The 6,135-nt window shown below is 42.4% G+C and overlaps 1 pseudogene; it reads right to left on the bottom strand.

Annotated features, from left to right (window-relative positions):
• Positions 1–4,915: 4,915 nt before the first annotated feature.
• On the bottom strand, positions 4,916–5,014 carry LOC145618822 (small nucleolar RNA R71; annotated as a pseudogene).
• Between the last annotated feature and the right edge of the window lie 1,121 nt (positions 5,015–6,135).

Genomic DNA, 6,135 nt, shown 5'->3' with positions numbered 1-6,135 from the left:
ACCCAAGTATCAACTCATCCACACTTTCTATGGAGGTCTCTCACCTCAAGGGAGAACAAGCCTAGATGCCGCCGCCGGCGGTCCAATCATGAACAAAGGAGAGGATGAAGTGGAATGCATCATAGAGGAGGCCGCAAAGCATTATGATGATTGGTACGAAGGAGAAAGGGAGGCCACTTCTAGGAAAGGTGTCTATGCATTGGAGCAAGCCAACGCAATCAACAACCTTTCTTCCCAAATCTCCAAGATGGCCAACCAAATGGACGAAATGATGAAAGAAAGGTCCAACCCTCATGGTAATACCTCCCCTTAAACCAAGGGAGGCAATGGTATGACCACTTCTTCTCCCTCTTCTTATAATAAAATGCCTCAAGGATGCATGTTTTGCTCAAATTGTGAAACCTATGATCATGATACCTCCCATTGTGTGTATGCTTGTGAAGTTCAACCCCCTCCCTATGAACATGATGATAATGTAGAAGATATCAATGCTATGAATTTTGCTCCTAGAATGGGAAATGTAGGGAACTTGAGGCCAAACTCCAATCAAATGGGGAATTGGAATCAAGGTGGAAACCATGGTTGGAACCAAAGTGGTGGTGGCTATGGTAACCAATACCATGGTGGGGGAGGCCCTTCTAATTTCAATTGAAGAGGCTACTCTAACCAAAGGGGGTATGGTTATCAAAACCAACAACCCGACTCCCGATACCATGACCATCAAAATCAAAATTTTGGTGATCAAGGTAACATGGGAAACAATCGACAAAGCAACGTTCCCAACCAAGGCACCGGAGGCAATAGGGGCCAAAATGTTTCTAACTATGCCCAAACCAATAGACCTCCGGGTTTCCATCAAGCCCAACTTCCTCCACCTCAACAACCTCTTCAAATTGAGGCCCCTCCTAATGATCCCGTGATGGCTAAGCTAGATGACATCATGAAAATGCATGAGGAGGAAAAGAAAAGAAATGAGGAGGATAAAAGGCAAGTCAATGCTCAGATGAAAATGCTTGAAACCCAAATTGCTCAACTTGCTTCTAATTCATCTTCTTCTTCTTCTTCCTCTATCCCTAGTCAAGGAGTCAACCCAAAACCTTTGTATGCCGTGACAACAAGGAGTGGAAAGGTAGTAGGGAGTGACCCCTTGGTTGAGGAGGAACCTCAAAATGAAGTAGAGTTAGAGAGAGAGGATGAGAGAACCAAAGAGCCTTCTAATGTTGAGAGGGAGAAGGATGTTGAGGTGCAAAAGGAGAAAGAGACCACCCCCTTGCCCCTAAATCTCCAACCTAGAGAGGAGAGGTTACCTTTTCCCCAAAGATTTGTGAGAGCTAAGCTTGATGCTCAATTTGGGAAGTCTTTGGATGTGATTAAGAATTTGCATGTTTCCCTTCCTTTTGTAGATGCTATGAAACAAATGCCCCATTACTCTAAGTTCTTGAAAGATCTATTGAGTGGGAGAAGGGAGTGTGAAACGATGCGCTTGACCGCCAATTGTAGTGCAATCCTTTCCAACAAACTTCCCGCCAAGTTGAAGGATCCGGGTAGTTTTTCCATCCCTTGTTCTATTAATGGCATTGAGTTTGACAAAGCTTTGTGTGATTTAGGAGCAAGTGTGAGCCTCATGCCCTACTCCGTCTACCAAAAGCTTAGTGTAGGAACCCTTTCTCCCACTAACATTACTCTCCAACTAGCGGATCGGTCCATTAAATTTCCCATGGGTAAGGTTGAGGACATTCCCCTTAGGGTAGGAAAGTTCACATTCCCCATGGATTTTTATGTGCTAGAGATGGATGAGGATGAGAGGATTCCTATTATCTTGGGTAGGCCGTTTTTAGCCACCTCTAGGGCCATCATTGACGTAAAGGAAGGTAAAATATCTTTGAAAATTGACAATGATTCAATTGAGTTTGATTTGAATAATGTCATGCAACAACCTTCCTCAAGTGGTGAATGCTTTAGAGTAGATGTTCTAGATACCATGCTTAGTGAATTTTCTCGTTCCCATTTGCATGCTTCTAACGATCCCCTAGAAAGTGTATTGTTGAATGATTCTAAGCTAGGTGCTCACAAGGACGACATTCAATTCTATGAGGATTTGCTAGAGGAAAGCAAGAGAGAGTGCATGGATGAGAGCATGGAGGAGGAGGCTTTTCACACCCATGATCTCTTTCAAGTTGAGGAAAGAGAAGAGAGCACCAATGGTAAGGGAGCACCAAAGGTAGACTTGAAACCTCTACCTTTGGGCTTGAGGTATGTATTTCTTGGTTCTAATGAGTCTTTCCCCGTAATTGTTAATTCCTACCTAACGGAGGAGCAAACTTTCCTCTTGATCAATGTTTTGAAAAAACACAAGAAAGCTTTAGGCTATACCATTGATGACATCAAAGGTATAAGTCCTTCTTTATGCATGCACAAAATTGATCTAGAGGGAGATGCCAAACCCGTTAGGTAAAGGCAAAGGAAGCTTAACCCTTCCATGCAAGAGGTTGTGCGGAAGGAAGTGGCTAAGCTTCTTGATGCGGGAATTATATACCCAATTGCTCATAGTGATTGGGTATCTCCCGTGCAAGTTGTGCCTAAGAAAGGTGATGAGTGTCATTTATGGCACTCATAAGGTAGTCTTTTAGGTTATTTCTTTCCCTTTTTGTTGCTTTCTTCTTTTAGTTTTGGCCCTTTTTCCTTTAGTTTCTCCTTTTTCCTCTTTCTTTATGTTTCTCGTGTTTTTATCGTGTTTTTCCTTTATTTTGCTCTTTTTCCCTTTTATTTCCTTCCTTTGTTTACTTGTGTAGGTATTGTGAGATTCACCTTGGCAAAGGATGCAATTCGGGACCTCAATGATCAAGCAAGGAAGAAGCATTTGGCTAGAGAGGGCTTAGAGAGGCCTTGGAGAGACCTCGGAGAGGTCTCCATGGCTTTCCATTAGGCCGCGGGCGCGGGACTTCAAGCCGCGGGCGCGGGCTCTTATTGTTCAAAAATGCCAAAAGTTGGCAGGAACTAGACGCGGTTGCCCCGCGGTCTCTCCGTGGGCGCGGGCAATTTGGAGAGGTCTCTCCGCTCAGAGAGACCGCGGCTCCCCTGATCAGCCTTTGGGAGCAGGGGACTTCGCCGCGGGCGCGGGTCATCAAGCCGCGGGCGCGAGCCCCTCAGGCCGCGGGCGCGGGTGCTGCCCAGGCAGCCCGCGGAGGGTTCCGTACCCATTTTTCCGCGGGCGCGGGTTTATCGAGAGAGACCGCGGGAGCTGCCGTTTTCTTCTTTGCCTATAAATAGAATTGTATTTCCTTTTTGAATCTAACTTTTTGATAATTTTTCATTAGCTTAGTTTTAGAGAGAGAAGTTAGAGAGAAGTTAGAGAGAAGTTCTTGGTTTTGGATTTGTAACTCAACATTTGATCAATCAAGTTTGGATTTCTTCATTTTCAATCATCAATTTTAGTGAGATTCTCTTCTTTCTTTCATCTTTTACTTACTTGTTATTTGATTCTTTTGCTTGATGTTTGTTTTTCTTGGATTTGAGTTTGATAATATTGAATACTTTGATTTCTATTAGATTTTGATATAGAATGATGATCAATGCAATTTCTAGTTATTTGTTCTTCAATTTCACCATGATTAGTGAGTAGATTAGTTGCTAGGGAAAGGGGGAAGCATGTTTGATTAATGGAAATGCTAGTTGATGCTCTTTGATTGGTTGATTTGTTGCAATTAAGTTGGTTGACATAGTTTTGCATGAGATTGATTAGATTAGGATTGATCACCCTATAAGATTAATCTAGATTGCATTGCAACTCTTAATGACATGACCAATTGATTTAAAGGTTGCTCTAATTGATTGAGTTTGCTTATGATTCTTCTTGGTTTTCCTTTCATAGTGACCACTAGATTGGCCTATAGGAGATAGTATTTGAACTCTCTTGATTGCTACTATTGTTTGTCCATTGCAATACTTGAATTAATTGATTGAGCTTTAATCTAGCATTATCATTGATTTTGCATGTGGAACCCATATCCCTAGTGTTTAGACCTTTGATTATTTGTTGAATTTGATCTAGTTCATTTTAGTACCAACCAATATCTCATTTTCGACTCCGAGGTAGCTTGACTTAGACTTTAGTTTTCATCATTGCATTCCCTTGGGACCGACCCTTAACTTACCCTATATTCATATAAGGTTGGTTAGGTGTTTACAAATTTAGTTTGGCTTGGGGAAAGGGTAGAAAACGACATGCATTTTCCTCTTGTCAAAATGGCGCCGTTTCCGGGGAACTGCTATTGGTGCTTAGCTTTTGTTGTTGAGTCTACTTCATTTTATAAAAAAAATACAAAAAGATTTTGTTTCTTTAGGCTACACTTGTAGCCGTGCTACTAATATTTTTGTTTGAGTTTTGCATGCATAGAACCCGTGATCGTTCCCTTGTTCCCCTTGATCCGGAAATTGAGAGGACTCTTTCAAGAAGAAGAGTGGATAATAGATCCTTGGGTTATAGCTCTTCAAGTGAAGAAGAAATTCAAGAAGAGCAAGGAATGGGTGAAAATCCTAGAATAGCCTTGAAGGAGCTTGGAGTGCCCGGGGCATATAGGTTTGAGAGCGGAATAGCTCCACCTACTACTCCGGCAAATGACTTCGAAATCCGGCCGGCAATGATCACCTTGATTGAGAGAAGGCAATATAGTGGGGCTAAGAATGAGAGCCCATTGAACCATCTAAAAGAGTTTGAAAAATATTGCAACACCATCAAAGTCAATGGGGTTTCTCAAGAATTTATCCGCCTCAAGTTGTTCCCTTTCACTCTAATAGGAAGATCTTTGGAGTGGCTAGACAAAGAGGTGAAGCCCAACTCCTTGAGAACTTGGGACGATGTCACAAAGGCTTTCTTGTCCCGCTTCTACCCCCAAAAGAAGACAGCGGAGGCAAGAGCCTTGATTCAAGGTTTCAAGCAAAGGCCGAGTGAAAGCCTTTACGAAGCATGGGAGAGATTCAAAGAGTATCAAAGGGAGTGCCCTCACCACGGAATCCCCACATACCAAGTGATCCAAATCTTCTATGGCGGTTTAAGTCCCCAAGGCAAGTCATGCCTTGATGGAGGGGCCGGGGGCCCTATCATGAACAAAACCGAAGAAGAAGTGGTGGACATCATTGAGGACGTGGTGACATATTATAGGGATTGGCAAGATGGGGAGAGGGACTCTTCAAGCAAGCAATCTTCATTGTACTCGGTGGACCATCTAAATGCAATCAACAACCTTTCCTCCCAAATGACAAACTTAGGAAAGGAGGTCACCACAATCAAAGCTAAGTTGGAGAGCACTTCTTCCCCTTCTCAAGCTTCGAATCTTCCCTCCCAATTTAAGGGGAAAGGTACTCCTTCTAACTCTCAACCCCCTCCCTCTTCACATAATATGCCTTTAGGTTGCTTGTTTTGTGATGCATGTGGATCATATGATCATGACTCTAGTGCTTGTCCTAATGAATGTGTTGATGAGTTTGATAACCATGAGAGTGAACATGTGAATTATGTGTCGAATAATAATGGTCAACGGTTTGATAATCAAAGGGGTCAATGGAATAGGAACTTCCAAGGCCAAGGCAATTTTGACAACTATAACCAAGGTGGTGGTTATAGAAACCAAGGGAACCAATGTTCTCGTGGTAGCTATAATAATCAAGGTTATAGTGGCCAAAATCAAGGCCAATATTATGGTAATCAAGGCCAAAATTATGGTAACCAAAACCAAGGTTATGGAAATCATAACCAAGGTAGTGGAAATCATAATCAAGGTGGTGGAAACCATAATCAAAGCTATGGCCAAAGTCAAAATAGGAGTAATTGGAACAATCAAGGACGGGGTAATTTTCAAATTAATTCTCAAAGAGGTCCCCCACCTGGGTTTGTTCCAAAAACTCAAGGTGAAAGTTCCTATTCTCAACCTTCTTCACCTAGGACTAATTTGGAGGAGATAATTGAGAATCAAACCAAGTTGTTGAACACATACATGGCCGTGAGCGATAAAAAATTCAATGAAATGATGACCCACAATAAAATGCTTGAAAACCAAATCTCTCAACTTGCTAATGCCTTGAAAGATCATGCAAGCCCTTCTTCTTTACCTTCCCAAGGTCTGGACCCCAAGAAAC

Source organism: Chenopodium album, chromosome 26 (assembly GCF_948465745.1).
Source record: "Chenopodium album chromosome 26, dcCheAlbu1.1, whole genome shotgun sequence".
NCBI classification, from domain to species: Eukaryota; Viridiplantae; Streptophyta; class Magnoliopsida; order Caryophyllales; family Amaranthaceae; genus Chenopodium; species Chenopodium album.
The sequence above is the reverse complement of the archived record's forward strand: the minus strand, read 5'-3'. Positions and strand labels throughout refer to the sequence as shown.